This window comes from Pseudonaja textilis, chromosome 2 (assembly GCF_049901715.1).
Source record: "Pseudonaja textilis isolate UNSWEBS1 chromosome 2, rPseTex1.2, whole genome shotgun sequence".
Classification (NCBI taxonomy): domain Eukaryota; kingdom Metazoa; phylum Chordata; class Lepidosauria; order Squamata; family Elapidae; genus Pseudonaja; species Pseudonaja textilis.
Genome location: NC_141991.1, coordinates 191,658,530 through 191,674,084, shown reverse-complemented (window position 1 = coordinate 191,674,084; position 15,555 = coordinate 191,658,530). Strand labels below are relative to the sequence as shown.

The following is a 15,555-nucleotide window of genomic DNA, read 5'->3' as shown; positions in this document are numbered from 1 at the left end:
TGGTTTGAACCTGCTTTGCTGCCTCTGGAGCAAGACATCTTGCCATCATTGATGAAACTATTAATCCTGAAATGTACCAGCAAATTCCATAGGAAAGTGTCATAGTATCTATCTATGACCGGAAGTTCATGAGAAAGTGGGTCATGCAACCAGACAATATCCCAAAAGACATAAGTCATAAGGCCAAAGAATGCTTAAAAACCAAGAAAATTAATGAATAAGAATGGCCAACAAAACGTCCTGGGCTTAATTCTACAGAAATGATGTTAGAAGGACATGAAGTGCAAGGATGTTTATCAACATTTCCAAGTTGAAGCTGTTCTATAAAGAGGGCAAGCTTAAAATTCATCCAGTCCCATGTGCAGGACTGATCATTATTGAAAACATTCATCTGTTGTTACTGCTATGCAAGAGAGCACACCAGTTACTGAAAATAAAGGTTCATACACTTTTGCCACACACAACTATTTAGCGTTGTATCCTTTTCTCAGTAAAGAAATGAAGTACATCCCTTGATTACCTGGGTTCTCTTTGTCTAGTTTTAGGACTTGCATGGAGAGGAGACAATATTTTAGGTTATATTTATGTAGCAACATTGAAAGAATGAATTCTCAAAGTTTTAAGCCAGAGGCCTACAAACTTGGCAACTTTAAGACTTGTGGACTTCAACTCCCAGAATTCCTCAGCCAGCATAGCTGGGTGCCAAGTTTAGAAGACCCCTGTTTTAAGCATTACTATATTCTCTATGGGCTAGAATAGATGGTCTATGTAAGATTTCTTTTCCATAGACTTTTCCACATATCTTCTCAACAGCTACTTTAGAAATGAATCTACATTTTGCCCTCAACAACATCTGAATAATTACATTGAAGCTGTAATCATAGCTAACATATAAGCCATAAAAAACCAGGATAAACAGGCATTTAATATGTGTCACGGTGTGATTTTGTAGGTGGCAAAATCATTGGCAGGAATGGCCAAACTGTGCTGGATTCCAAGTCCCATAAACCCAATAATAAAAGTTAAGGAGCTTTGGGAATTAAAGCTATAGGTAGACCTCAAACCTATGACCACAATTGGGACCGGAACTGCCCTGCCATTAGTGGGATGGTCATGGAGTGGGTTAGGGTTATGCTTCTCTGCCTCCTTCCAACTGGGCTTGGCAAGCTGTCTTCAGGAGACAAGGGTCTGGCACCTATCACCAGTGGTGGATTAAGGTTCATTGGTGCCCAAAATCTTGGTGCCCCCGTTCTTTGTTCATACTGTACAAACAAAGCCATGTTCTCAACTTTGTAGTGCCCCCTTTGGGGCCTGGGGCCCGAAGCACATGCTTAGTCTGCTTAAAGATTAATACACCACTGCCTATCACCCTCACGGCATGCATCTCACTTAGCAACTGGATCCTGATCCAGCAACAGGAGGAAGAAGATGATGAAGGTCATGTGTAGGGAACAGGGGGCAATGACAATGTGGGGTGTGTGTGTGTGCAGAGGTATGTGATGGAATGCAGGGCATCCCCAAGGACAGATAGGGGAAGATAGGCAGATTGGGGGAGTTGAAATGCTCCTGCGTGGTAACTGCAAGCAGGCTGCAATATAGAATTTTGATCGCTGGGGGTGGACTGCAATGGACATAACTTTGGGGACCAGCCACAAGTCCATTTTTTCAGCATTGTCCTAACTCCGACCAGCAGCAAAGTGGATAGACTTAATTAGTGACACTATCAGAAGACCCGAAGGATCAAATTACGACAGATTTTCTCTTGGAAATATATCTGTGTAGTTACTAAGGTCGGCACTGATTTGATGGCACGTAATTAATCAATGAGTGACTAATTACCCAGGAATTTAAATGCCACACTTGAGGAGGACTGAAGATTACCCTCCCTTTCTATAAACCAGGGTTTATAGAAGGGTTCTATAAATCTCGGGGCTAGATTTTGCCTCATTTATCTTCTACAGTATTATTGCATTTAATAATACTTCATTAGTATGATCAAAGGGCCACTCTTACATATGTATACACAATGTGTAGCTTCCCATTTTAGAGGAATTCCAATTACATCATAATGAAAGGCTGCCACCTAAGGGAACATTCTTGAAATTCATCCATATACATCAAAGCTGAAACGAGCTGTTTGCATACTGTACACACGTGCGGTTTCTCTGGAATCAACAAGCTATTTGCATTTTAATGATGTTTTTTATAGTAGCAAAATATTGTTTGTATATTTCATTCCCTGATTCATCAGTCTTCTGAAGGATTTTGTAAATGAACCAAATACCGTACATACATTTGATTAAACCTACAATGCAAGGTAGCACAAGCCACTTACAGTATTTTCATGTTCTGTTGTCAATCAATAGTATGGTCAATACTAGCTTGACCAGCTTGATTGTCAGATCATGGCAGTGGGTTTTTTTAAAAGATCAACATCCTCTTTAAGCTACAAGATCCTTATTTATGGTGGATGACACACTTTTCTCAATTGCCTGAAGCATATCATCAATCCATTACCAGCCCAGTGACTCCTTAACAGCCAAAGAGAGAACATGTGCGTTTGTTCTGTCTTCGTTGTGAGACCCTTTTATACCGCATGCAACAACTTGAAGACTGGGAAACAATGGGGCTTTCTTTGCTTGCATTACACTCAAAAGAAATGCCAAAATGTATTCTTATTTTGGACATGCCCTGTACATACTCTCATGCAGCAATTGAAAAATGTCCATTTAAGACCAGAGCTCCAGATTCAAGAACACACTCAAGGAAGAAACTCATTGGATGTCTCTGGACCAGTCACAGGGAGCATTACCTAATGGTATCAATCAATAACATCTTTTGTTTGTTTGCAGAAAACCTTACACTTGTGGCAGCAGGCAGTTGAGACCAGCCACCATCAAACACCCCAGTGACGCCATCTACTAATGCAGCAAGGGACTCCATTTGCTTCCCATGTGGCCATGAAGCCATATTTAGTTATCCCTTGATCCTTACCTCAACCTAACCCTTATGGGAATAAACCTGTAGGAGGAAGCATTATGTAGTCTACCCCAAGGGAGGGAGTGTGAGCTGTATATCTATACATAATGCCTGGTGCACATGGGTGCTTATTTGGATAGAATTGCAGAGCATCTAAGCCTTTTATTTTAAGTTCGCCTCACAGAAAAGATATGTGATCTTTAAAAATGATTTTTTTATTCAGAAGGATCAGAAAATCTGTTTAAAATTTGGAAACTGCTTTATTTATTTATTTAATAAATGTAACAGGTAGTTCTTCAGTTACGAGCACAATTGAGCCCAAAATTTATGTTGCTAAGCGAAACATTTGTTAAGTGGGTTTGCTCCATTTTATGACTTTTCTTGCCACAGTTATTAAACGAACCTTTGCATTTGTTAAGGTAGTAACGTGGTTGTGAAATGAATTTAAATTCCCCGTTAACTTTGCTTGTCAGAAGGTCACAAAAGCAGATGACGTCATCCCAGGACACTGCAACCGTCATAAACATGAGTCAGTTGCCAAACATTTGAATTTTGATCATGTGACCATGGGGATGCCACAAAGGTGATAAAGTGCGAAAAATGGCCATAAGTCACTTTTTTCAGTGCCATTGCAACTCTGAATGGTCACTAAATGAACTGTCATAAGTTGAGGACTACCTGCATAGGCTGCCTATTGCACATAAACTGTAGATGGATTCTTTGATACATGAGGTACAAATATGAGTGGGCAGAACCAGGTAAATGCAAGGGACTGCACCCTTCTTCTTCTCCTAAGAAAAAAAGTTAAAAGTCTCACCAGATAAAAGTTCTTCAAGCCCTTTTAAAAGATGGGATGAAAGAGGCTTGAGAAACTCGTGTCCCAGAAATCTCAGGAAGAAAAAGGATAGCTAAGGAGCTCAAAAACAATTAGAAAAAACAAGAGTGAAAAGAGGAACCAAGCAAGAAGACACCCAGGTACATTGTCTAGATGCTCCAAGCCAACAACAACAACAACAACAACAAGAGAACGATGCCAGGGGCTCCAAAGTGATGTGGTGGTAATAGCACAAGGAGGACAGAACCCAGAGAGCTACAGTGGTTTCAGTAAAGGTAAAGATTATGGTAGCAGTGGTGACAGGTGAGGAGCTTTGGGGTGGTGACACAAAGCTGTAAGGTGTCCAATGGAACATCAGCTGAACTGGTGGAAAATAGATTCAGGACACGCTGGAAGTAAATATGGCTGTCAAAGAAGAAAGCATCAACACCTAAGGCAGTACAGCAGCCCAGGGCTGGCAAGTAAAATAAGCAACCAGGCCAGAAGGAAGAATTGGCTTGATAGCCAAGAGTAGCTTGAGTCTATGGCATGGTTTATAACAACAGAGCCCAAAGTGACCACATGGGTGGAATGCAGAGCCAAGGAAACACAACTAAAAGATAACTCAGCAGAAAGGGCTCCTGATTGTCTAAAGCAGCGGTCCCCAAACTTGTCAACTTTAAGACTTGTGGACTTCAACTCCCAGAATTCTCCAGCCAGCTATATAGAATTCTGGGAGTTGAAGTCCACAAGTCTTAAAGTTGACAAGTCTAAAGCCTTAGAAGAGCCCAAGTAGGGGGTACAAAAGCCAGTAAAGGTAGCCTGGACAGTGGATCACTGAACCCTAGCAGTGGAAAAGGTCTAGATTAGAAGACACGACATCTGAAACAGACCCCTCAGAAGCAGTCCATCCCAGCAGAACTAGCTGATAACAGAGATCAACTTCAATGGGAGATAAGCAAGGGAGAGGTGATTGAGGATGCCGGGAACCAGCATCAATATCAATAACGCCGAGGTCCTGAAACAGATATAAAGATCCTAGCTGAAAGAAAGTCACATCTAAGGGGAAAAATATTAGAGAGATAAAGCAGAAAAAATGTGTGTAATAACAAAAGGCAGAATCCAAAAAGCTACAGGACAGTAAGTATTAACATCAAGCAGAAGAATACAACAGAGACGAGATAGAGTTAAATCAGGAAAATAGAACAGATTTAGAAGATATCCCATTGAGGTTTATTTTAAATAAGAAAAGGACAGCTAATATATACATAATTCAGTTTTTCAATAAGAATGTTTTTCCTAAAGGAATTTGATACATCTGTTTTGCCTGGGTGCAGACTATTCCTAAATGTACAAGAGGAGAAATGCCATTATATCCCCATCTAGACTTGACCCTGCACTGAATCTGCACTGGCTTCACTATATTATTTTCATCCCAAATACTTAACCAGAGGTTTAAATGCTGTAACCCACCATACCTTGACTGATCTTAGCCAACTATACACTAGACAAGAGCATTTACATTTTAGCCATTGACGAATAATGCAAGCTGCAAATCCACACACAGGTTCAGAGTAAATATTTACCTTTGCAATGTCTCACTCACCCAACCTAAAACTCACCCGGGTTGCTGCCAGAGATTTACATGTCGAACCACTGGTAGCATTTCTCTCTTATTAAGAGGAGTGATTCCAACTGCAGCTTCAAGAATAGCTACATACTTCTTACATTTCATCCTGAATCTTTAAATGCGGTGTTGAATTAAGCTACAAACTGTGTTTGGCTGCCGTATCGGAAATCATCTTGTCTGGGCAAGCTGACCACACTACAGCAACCCTTTTCAAAATGGATTACATCTGTTGCAAGCTGGAGAACAACATTCGGGAAAAGAGTAAAAACGTTCCTGACAGCTTCTCTGAAAACGTCAGAGTTATGTAATTCCAGGGATCTAAACATAAAGCACTAACGGAAATGAAGCAAGAAACGTGGTCCTAAGCCTGGTCTGATAATGGACTCTCTCCAATTTACTAATCCTCAGCTAAATCTTCAAGGCTTATAATATTTCAAGCACTAAAGGAGAAGCAGGTGGTTTCATTTTTCAAATGACGTTAGGAGCTACTGAAGACTCATTCACTATACTTTCCATGACATTCCATACTTTAAGAGCCAAGCTAAGAGGAAGGAAGAAATTAAATATACATTTATAGTAGCAGATGCTTAAGAGATGTGCTCAGAACTAAGCAGACTAACACCACCCCCGCTAGTCAGCAAATGCTTTTACAGAAATAGCTTGCCTATGGTGTGTTTGGTAAGTAAATGTTTATAAACCAAGAACATCTGGCACATGTGCATGGCTTCACTTTCATCCCCTGACTTCTGGTTTTAAGCCAGGATAGATAGAAATAACCAGTCCCCAGAAATTTTTAGCTGTATAATGAATGGATCAGTCTAACTAATCCAGAAGTGACAGGATACATATTCACCATGTAGAATAGAATAGAATAGAATAGAATAGAATAGAATAGAATAGAATAAGTTGGAAGGGACCTTGGAGGTCTTCTAGTCCAACCCCCTGCCTAGGCAGGAAACGCTACACCATTTCTGGGGACTTGGTTATCCAATCTCTTCTTAAAAACGTCCACTGTCGGAGCATTCACAACTACTGGAGGCAAGTTGTTCCACTGATTAACTATTCTGTCAGGAAATTTCTCCTTAGTTCCAAGTTGCTTCTCTCCTTGATTAGTTTCTACCCATTGCTTCTTGTCCTTCCCCCAGGGGCTTTGGAGAATAGCTTGTCTCCCTCTTCTTTGTGGCTATTGGAATATTGGAACACTGCTACCATGTCACCCCTAGTCCTTCATTTTATTGCTGAAGTTACTTAAGCTCAATGTAGAACCAATTAGCCTTATATTCACTCAGCCAGGAGCTTAAAGAATGAACAAAGGTCAGCCATTTTGAAGCAACCTTCCACATTCAATTTAAAATCCATATTAGACATCTCTTCTAATAATTCTGAAGGGCTTAAAGTGTAGAGTAATTTTTTTTTTGCTGTAAAGCATTGTTCACAGTACTGCAAGAAATGAAAGTGTTATCACACATCAGAGAAGTGACTACACAGCAGGAGCCATTGTTACCGGTCTTTTCATGAATGCAACTGAGGAGTGGGGGATTCGGGTGGGTGCAGGTGTGTCTGTATGAAAGTGTGTGTGAATGTGGGAGATACATTACAAAATCCTAAAGTTTCAAGGAGAGGCCATTACAATGAAGTAGTTCTCTGAACTCTGAATTATATTATACCTCTGTGTTTATATCAGGACAAATAGGATGTACAGTGAAAGGAAAGAATAGTTCTGAAATAGTGAAAACACAATTTAAATTCACAAACCTAACTTCCAAACATCTCTGCAAAATAATTTTAACAAATTAGAAACATAAAAAATAGGTAACACAATAAAGGTATTTGTGAACAAGTTTTTATTCCAAGAAACAAGCTGTTTTTCTGTATTTAACCTCTATTCTTTCATAGGCCAATTCAGTTCTTTCAATAATTTTTAATTATCAGATTTCAGAGAAATAGAATAGGGATACAGAGACTGCACGAGGCCTAAGGATTTCTTATCTGAGGGGAACCACAATCAAGTTTTATCAATGCTATGTTAATCAAAGAAAGGTAAATTCATTGTCTTCAGATGTTTTAGATTTCAATTTTCAACAGATCTAGTCAGCATAACGTCCAAAGACTGCAGTCAAAAATATTTGGAGGACGACTCTGCCATACTCATTACAGTATTCTGTCTCTCAGTGTGTCTCTTTCACCATTTTCCAGTCCATTTAATGACCACTCAACTAATATCAAAGACTTCATTAGCTGGAGTACCAAGCTAGAACCTAGGAGATTGTGAGTTCTACTCCTGCCTTAGACATGAAAGCCGGATGGTTGACTTTGCGCTGATCAATCTCTCTCAGCCCAACTTACCTCACAGGATTGTTGTTGTAGGGAAAATAGGAGGAAGCAGGAATATTAGATGTGCTTGCTGCTTTTAGTTATTAAAATAATATAAAGGTGGCATTACAAAAATGAGCAGTCCCAAATTTAGGGCAAAAATATAGCCCCAAACACACGCAAGAAATTTGCAACTTCTAATAAAAGAAGTTGTTAACCGAACTAATCAGACAGGTGATTACTAGTTCATTTACATTTGTCTGATCAGAGTTCATCCATTAGAACTTCAGGAAATCCTATTCATGGTTTCTAAGTAGAATAGGCGTTCACAACATTATTTTTCAGAACAAATCATTGATTAATCTCTCAGAAATCTCAACAATCTTTACCATTACCCATCAAGAACAATTATTTCAAAATTAGTATTGTACCACCAAAGCTTTTCGGACTGCAGTGGGATTTACACATAGTTTCAATGACATTACAACAAAAATGTGTTGTTTTGCAGGATACTTATTTGAACACAGATCTGGAGGCAATGAAATGAGTAAAGGGAATCTTTATGTAAATTGAGTTATTGCATTCATTCTCTCACAAGTCCCATCTGTGCATATCTTTTCATGGCAAGTATTTATTTTGTAGGTATTCTGTTCTTCAGATTATGAATTCTATTTCAAGAAAAGGCCCATGAATCTGAAATTTACTTCGCACGTTCAGAAGAAACATGGAGATTGATCAAATTTCATTTTTCTATATATGTGCATCTTCAAAAATTTTCAGTGAGTTTTTCCAATCCAGAGAAATATATTTTCTCCCAATTAAGCAGTATTTAAAAAGGAATGGCAACCTTTTGGGTTTGGCATGTCAAAAATCACCCTTGAATAAAAGAGAAACCATTCTCTATTCCCCTCCCCCAGCCCATCTAACCCATCATGAACAGTGGTACTTAGCGGCCTAAACTCAGCAGCCCAGGCCTCAACTCCAGTCCTAGTGCCACGGTTGCCACTCAGAAAGGCCAACTCATGCTATTCCATAAAACTGCACAAAAGCATATCCTGTTCTCACACTCTGGAGGCCATGTGTGTACACAGCCCTCTCATATGACTTCTGGAAACCAGAAAAGCACATCCCATTCTTGCATGGCCTCCGCAACCTTCAAAAATCATACAAGAACAAGGCATGGTTTTGAGGATAATTGTTGGTACTGGTGAATATTGACATGCTGCATAGGTTCACCATCACTGATTTAATATACCGTATATACTCGAGTATAAGCCGAGTTTTTCAGCACATTTTTGTGCTGAAAAAAACCCCTTGGCTTATACTCAAGTGAGATTCCCTCTGAAAAAAAAATGGTGTGGAGCTCGGAGCTGGGCAGCGCTTCCCTGCTTCCGTGTTTCCTTTGCAACTTGTAAGCATGGGGATAATCGGAAGCAGAAAAGTTCTTGCATGAGGATATAGTTTTTCTTTATTTAACTGTTTTTAGGGGGAAATCCCACCGTCATGTGAGAATGCTCAGACACGAAATCTATCCACCTGAAAATAAGTGGAGGGGGATTTTAACAGAGGAAGACATAGGGAGAAGGCAAAAGCGACGGAAGATCCTTCAGCCCTAGCTGCTTTCAGTCCGCTCAGGAGGAGGAGGGGGAGGAGGTGGCCTCCTCCACCCCCGCCTCCTCCCGAGCAGACTGAAAGCAGCTAGGGCTGAGGAAACGAAGCCACCTGGGCTCGCGTTGTTTTCTGCGATCTGCGAGCCGCTGCCACCACCTCCTCCTCCCCCTCCTCCTCCCGAGCGGACTGAAAGCAGCTAGGGCTGAAGGATCTTCCGTCGCTTTTGCCTTCTCCCTATATCTTCCCTCTGTTAAAATCCCCCACACACACACACACTTATTTTCAGGCGGATAGATTTCGTGTCTGAGCATTCTCACATGATGGTGGGTCTTCCCCCACCCCTAAAAACAGTTAAATAAAGAAAAAACAATATATCCTCATGCAAGAACTTTTCTGCTTCCGATTATCCCCATGCTTACAAGTTGCAAAGGAAACACGGAAGCAGGGAAGTGGCTGCCCAGATCCGGAGATTCAGAGGGAATCTCACTTGAGTATAAGCCGAGGGTTTTTTTTTTTTCAGCACAAAAAATGTGCTGAAAAACTCGGCTTATACTCAAGTCAATAAGTTTTCCCAGTTTTTTGAGGCAAAATTAGGTGCCTCGGCTTATATTCGGGTCGACTTATACTCAAGTATATACGGTATCATTATTTCAGAAGAAAGCGAACTGCTGTTTTGGCTTGAGAAGAATATTTGCCTTCACATAACATTCTACCTGGTTTGATATGGACAGAGAAAGATAGAATTGGAAAAAATCTTATATATAGTTCCACCATTTGATCAGTGCAGGGTATGTAGAGCAAATGTTTTCATGCTTTTTCAAGCAGCAGAATCTATTACCAGTAGTTAAAATTATTCCCAGAACTCTTCGGTATGGTTGAGTGAATTTTCTCATTCTCCCTTCAGTATCTTGTAGTACCCCATTAACCTCTTGCAGATCCCTGGAGTTGAGAAATCTTGTGCTAGAACGCCTCTAATGCCTGATCATATATGCTCTTTTGAAGACCTCAGAGAAAGTTTGAAAAAAGCATCATATGGAAGAGGAGGAGAAGGAAGAGGAGGAGGAGGAGGAAAAGTATTATTTTAATTTTATGTCACAAAATTCCTTGTGTGAAACAATCTATGCAGTTCCACTTTTGAAGAATTAAGGGTTTCTTGAATATAATACCATGCACAAGTCTATAATCCCATTAATCTTATTAAAGTTATCCTGCAGCCACTCTTAGCATCAGTGTTCCTTGATCCATCTTGTGCTTATTACAAGCTCTAATTTTGCATAATCAGAGGCTGCACTAATTTTAGAAAGTATACAATCAAACATCATAGTTAGTAGAAAGAAACATGGAAGAGTCAAAAGCAATGTAATTTGTACTCTATTTTACCTTCATTTCCACAGTTACAGTAGATCATCTAATACAGTAGTCAGAGTCCAAGCGAAAATTGTTGAGTTTATCCGGATAATCCAATATTGTCATTTGGATCTATCTCCACATGTAATATAAAACCTTAGCCTTAGAGGTACAATGTTAATGTATTTTTCCTAACGTTTTATTTCACTATGGTAAGGAGGAAGTTACGTTAAAAACAAATTAATTTCTAATTACTGTAGGTATAGTTTATCACTAAACCACTTAAGATGTTAGGCTTTGGGGAAGCAACCTAACAAGCAGAAACGCTGCGCCCAGAAAGGGAAGGGCAAAAGTGGTATTTGAGCTGCCCCAAGGGACCAGGCGGCTGCAGCTGCAGCCAGACAGTTGCCCCGCCTGCGCCCGTACCACTTGTGCCGGCCACACCCATCTGCCCCAGGCTTATTTTCAGGGTAGGGGTATTAGTGCCCCCCAAAAAAATTAGGGTTAGGCGCCCCCCCAAAAAAATTAGGGTTAGGCTTATTGAGGTGGGTCGTGTTTTCTGAGAAACAGGGACATAAGGACCACTATATATTTAAGAAATGTATATGGCTGCCTAGCTCATACCATAAAGAAACTAGTAGTAACTAGTAACTCTATGTACAGAGTAAGGAAAATGACCCTTATGGAGATGTACAGGATTGGTCACCTAGGCAATAGGGGCTGAAACTTATACTTCCACACATATAGCAAGGAGCAGGAAGAGGTTCAGAACAATCATACTTGAAAGATTCTGTTATTATAGTCAATCTGAATACAGGTAGTTTTAGCTTTCTTGTGGAGCTGATTTTCTTGTCTGGTCTACCTAATGGAAGTGACTGAGTAAAAGTTGGACTTTTACTTGGACTTGGAGAAGAATGGAAAGCAAGATGGGTCAAATATAGATTTCAGCAGTTTTTAAGTAGATAAAGAAATGCAAATTCCAGGTTAATTCAAGATTACTAAATAGTGATACTACATAGAAATCGCTTATACAAGAAGTATGGCACAATACGGAATCCATCTACCTAGTAGATACAGAAGAAAATCCAAAGGCACCAAAAAGAAAATGACCAAGGTTGCATAAGTCATGAAAGGATGCAACTGAAGTCCTTGATGAATTGGTTGTACTTTATTACAGGCATTCCTAGCTACAACTTAGGATAAGTATTGTCACACCAGCACCAGCAATACTACTATAGACATAAGCTTCTTCTAGCATTCCAAGATTAACTATTAGTTCCTATAGCAATTCCTTATTATACATTGTCCTGAAGTGGGAGAGAGAAGTTGAAACTCTGTTGGTATATCTTTTTTGAATGTTGTTTAAAGAATTATCTGATAGTCAATCTTACAGAGAAACTAATGCTTTCTTTTGTACGCTACCAAGAAAGAAAAAAAAGACCTAGTGCATAAGGCAGCTCTTGTGTGTTGTGTTTTGTTTGATTTATCAGGGAAACTCATGACTCTGCCATTGTTAACTGTTTCCATTTTAATTCCAATACTGAAGTTCAACAGTATTTTTGTGTTTAACATACCCCAATAAAGTTTCTCAAGAGAAATACTAATTAATACAATGATTACTCATAAAATCTGTTCAGATGAATGGATAGAAGTTAAACCTGACTGGTGGTGACCAATTTGATCTGAATGCTATTTATACAATTGAGAAGCAATTTATTGCAGTAATTACAATATAGTATTGTTTGTGCTTTGACACATGTCATGTTATTAAGAACTTACATGTTCCTTATGTTGGAAAACTTTGGATGACAAATCTTTTACATTATTCAGACTGAAGCATTGTTATCACAGCAACTGCTGTATTACATTTGGTTTTCTAAAAAGCTTTTGAAGAGCAAAGTATCAAACGCAAGGTATTAAAACAAGCAATTTAATTAATGAACTGGAAAGACTCTGCCTTAGGCTTTGCACAGCCCAAAATTGCTTTTTCAAAAAATTAATATGTTTCAGAAAAGAACAATGGGAATACTGTATACCCGCTTGCAACCAAGTCGGGTGTTGTTTTTGTCTGCTTTGTGAAACACAGTGGAGCTTTACTCTGTCAGCCTTTAAGAAATACAGGAAATGATCTCTCTCAAACTCAGGCATTTCAAAGTACTTACTGTGGTACCGATGTGCCATTTCAAGCATGGCTGGTATTCAGAGATATTTTTTTTTCCCCCAGTACAATTTCCTCAGGATAACAAAAGTTCCCATGACTCTGTTCAACTTAATTCTTCTGCAAAACAAACGATGATTCACCACAGGCCCAACTCAAGGGCCTACCGACCATCATCACCTTTCTGCCCGAAAACGCTTGAATTGGAAAACAGAAACATTGTAGGCCCATAATCCTGAGCATTAAGAAACCTCGATCCTGCAAATTAAAACTTTTCTCTCCCCTAACAGGGTAATAATACCCAGGAGCGAAGGAGGAAAAACAGCGCCCCTTCCGCCTAGGAAATATCCAGTCCGCCATCCAGTGAAAAGCATAACCAAAGGGAAAACGCCACCCACGACCCAAACGCCTGGAGGGAAAAGCGGCTGGAAGGCAACGAGCGATCCTTGTGGGTATAAACTCCGGCGCAACCCCTGCGGATTCCTGTTTAGTAACTCTTTCCTGAGATTCAACATATATAGTCAGAACAGTGTTTTTCATTCAGACGAATCCAAGCCAGGGGAAAAAATAATAATAAATTCACCCGATTTTCTCTCTCCTCGCTTCGTTCGTCCCCCCTCGAGGTTGAACTCCGGGGGCAAAGCGACAAACTTCCCCATGGCAAACAACTTCGGGAGGGGTCGTTTCGAAGAACGGGGAGCAAAACAACCGGGTTCACGCTTTATGAGCTTCAACACTCGAGAGTTTGCGAACAGCGACCTCGCGGACATGACCGAGTCGTAACCCCCCACCCCACCCCCCCCACATACACACACAACCCGAGTGCGGTGGCTTGGCTACTTTTGGAGGTAGGTTGGGAAGACAGTACGGCGGGAAAAGGGGCGCACCGGGCGCTTCCCATCTAGGCTCTCAAATTAGGTTGTAAGAGTTCTGCGGCTCAAGCCCCGTGCGCTCGCCTGCACGTCGGGAAGCGCTTAGAACGCGAGTCCGGGATTCTCCCCCCCCCCACCTGGCGCGCCCACCCACCCCCCGCCCGCGCACCCCAACTCCGCTTGTCTCTAAACCTTCCATGAAGAGATGAAAAGGGCGACTTAAAAACAAAAAAAGAAAGAAAGAAAACGCAGCACACGCCCACATTCCCAACAGGTAAAGAGAAGGGGAAAACAAAACAAAACAATTACCTGGAGTAGAAAATAATCCGTTCGGAAAACCGCCCAGCCCTCGGAAAACGGAAAGTGGAACGGCCCCCGGAGATATAACCGCGATTTAAGCAGAAACCGCGCCTCTCAATGCCCGCCTGAGGTGGAAACTGCCCGGGAGAAGGGAGGGCAGTCCCTGTTCTGGAGCCTTTCCTGACTCAGCCAATTTCCTGTTTCAAGAGGAGACAGGAAAGCCAACCTGGGAGGCGGCTTTTTCTCAAGGGCGCGGCCGCTCGGTCGCCGCAAACAGGTAAGCAAACGCTCCCGCCGCTCGCCTCCCTCCCTCCCGCCCGAAAGGAAAGGAAAGGACGAGGCGCCGGCTGGAAGAGCTTGGGAGGCTCCTGCCCGGAGAAAGAAGCGCCGCTGTCTCCTGGCTTGGCTTCGCCTCCGCCACGGCCCAACCACAATTGCCACCACAGTTCAGCCAGACGACACCGCGGCCAGCATAATAAAGAATAATAAAGAGAAAGGGAATAAAAGAAGGGAAGGGACTGGCCGGCTCCAAGGACGGGGTTAGACGGCGAAGGGCCCTCCGAGCAGGACGCCAGATGAGAAGTTGGAGTTCCCGGACGTCGCAATTCGCGCCCTCAGAGGGTTTGTTATTGGCGTCAAAATGGGACTACAAAGCCCAGAAGCTGCAGAGAGCAATTGGCTCCCTCAGACCCAACAGAGGGTTTGTTATTCTGAGGGCAAGGCGTCAAAATGGGACTACAAAGCCCAGAAGCTGCAGAGAGCAATTCGCTCATCAGACCCAACAGAGGGTTTGTTATTCTGAGGGCAAGGCGTCAAAATGGGACTACAAAGCCCAGAAGCTGCAGTTACCTAACTACCCCGCCAAGGTGTGTGCTAATTTCTGAGATTTGGATCCATCCTCGGGTTAGGTCCTTGCAATGAACCTCCTGATCCTATTCGAGCCGTTGGCTTCGTTTGCACCCCTGGGCTTCCAGCCCTCTTTTTCTCAGGCGATGTTTCTGGATTACGGTCCGCAGAAGTGCAGACACGCGTGTCCCTGCACACGTGCCGCCTATTTTCACGTAGCATCGGGACAGCCGCGGAACCGTTACGGAACAATGTAACCAACGTTCAGTCTGAATGGCATCCAGCATTTCACGCTGGCCAGCCAGCAAGTAAGTTCAGTCCCCCCTCAGTGGTCCTGACTGGAACAGGAAATACCGGTTCAAAATAAAACTCTGACAAACGCCAAGGAAGTCGAGTCCGTGGTGACACTGGGGCATTCGTCATTGTGCGGCTTTCGTTTGGCTCCAGCCCAGATCACAGTTGAAACTCTCTTGTGAAGGGATTGAGCAAGTTTGAGAGGGACTTCCAAGTCTGGATATTCACTTCCAAGGCTGGTTTTTCAGCCTGACAATCAAGTCAGGTGATCAAGTTTGGATTGCAAAAATCCAGGTGACCCTTGAATAGCAGCTAAGGTGTAACTCTTGGCTGGCATTACGTGTCTACCTACCTCAAGAAAGCAAATAATTGTTTATTACCCATTACTTTT

General features: G+C 41.7%; 1 protein-coding gene across 3 annotated transcripts in view; it reads right to left on the bottom strand.

Moving 5' to 3' along the window:
• TJP2 (tight junction protein 2) overlaps window positions 1–14,496 on the bottom strand; it is a 69,944-nt gene extending 55,448 nt beyond the window's left edge. The window contains exons 1-2 of one of the 3 annotated variants that reach the window (XM_087926712.1): window positions 14,034–14,215; window positions 12,857–12,972 (exon numbers count right to left, since the gene is read on the bottom strand). The gene's annotated coding sequence lies outside the window, so the exon portion shown is untranslated. Of the gene's footprint in view, window positions 1–12,856; window positions 12,973–14,033 lie in introns of all 3 variants that reach the window. The other 2 variants (XM_026703778.2, XM_026703780.2) reach the window with 2 other exon arrangements.
• Between the last annotated feature and the right edge of the window lie 1,059 nt (window positions 14,497–15,555).